Source organism: Aplysia californica, unplaced genomic scaffold (assembly GCF_000002075.1).
Source record: "Aplysia californica isolate F4 #8 unplaced genomic scaffold, AplCal3.0 scaffold00652, whole genome shotgun sequence".
Lineage (NCBI taxonomy): Eukaryota > Metazoa > Mollusca > Gastropoda > Aplysiida > Aplysiidae > Aplysia > Aplysia californica.
In genome coordinates, this window is record NW_004797922.1 from 438,605 (window position 1) to 439,649 (window position 1,045).

The following is a 1,045-nucleotide window of genomic DNA, read 5'->3' on the forward strand; positions in this document are numbered from 1 at the left end:
AGAGAGAGAGAGAGAGAGAGAGAGAGAGAGAGAGTGTGTTAGCGCTGGACTACTCGAGTCCCCAGGGAGTGGTTCACCACTAAGGGAAATAATGGTCAGTGCTGAATTATACATCTCTCCTCACGAACCCTCGGACAGCCTTTTGTGTGGCTGCTCCTTTATCGCTCTGTTGATATCCTGCTGGACAACGAAGTGGGTGGTCCTGGTTCGAATCCGTGACTGGACAGTGCCACTGACGGAAGTGACTTTAGGCCATTCCCAAAGGGGGGACATTAACATGTTCTTATGCACAGTAGAATTGTAAATTGACTGATTTATCAATGTCATGCTCATACTGTGCCGGAACAACATAGGGGGAACTGCTGCTTTTTCTGTCCTCATCCTTACTGTCGTCATTGTTTCCCTCTACTTCTTTTGTATGTTTGCCACTCTCCTGTGAACTGTTATTTTTGGGGTACCTTGATAGTCAAAGCAAACTTTGTGATGTTGAGGCGAGAGAGGTGAACAAAGTTACCCTGATTCCCCGTTTGGACTTTTCTGTTGACATCCACCCCTTGGCATTCATATGACCATAATATGCAGTTGCGAGCGCCGTATAACCTTACTAATTTTTTTTAAAGGATGATTGTGGTTGGAATCCGTGACTGGACGTTCTAGAAAACGTGTCGTTTTGTGGAGTTTTCAAAGCTCATAACCGTGATCGGAGACGGACGTTTTGATCTTATGCAGTTGCGAGCGCCGTAAAACCTTACTAAAACAAAATGGAGACGGGTGTTATATTTGGAGGTTCCCCGGGCCTTTTAAATTACCCAAATATTGTTGATAGGGGCGTTAAAAGCAACCACTTACTCTTTCCCTGTCTGTCTGCTGAGGTAGTTGGAGTTGATTGATCGTTTCATTGTCTCTCCTCATTGCCACAAGGGACAGGAACTTGTGTTTTTGCCCCTGAAATAAATCAGCTCTCGTGCTTTGCGTGTGTGTGTGTGTGTTTGTGTGTGTTTGTGTGTTTGGCAGAGAGAGAGAGAGAGAGAGAGAGAAAGAGAGA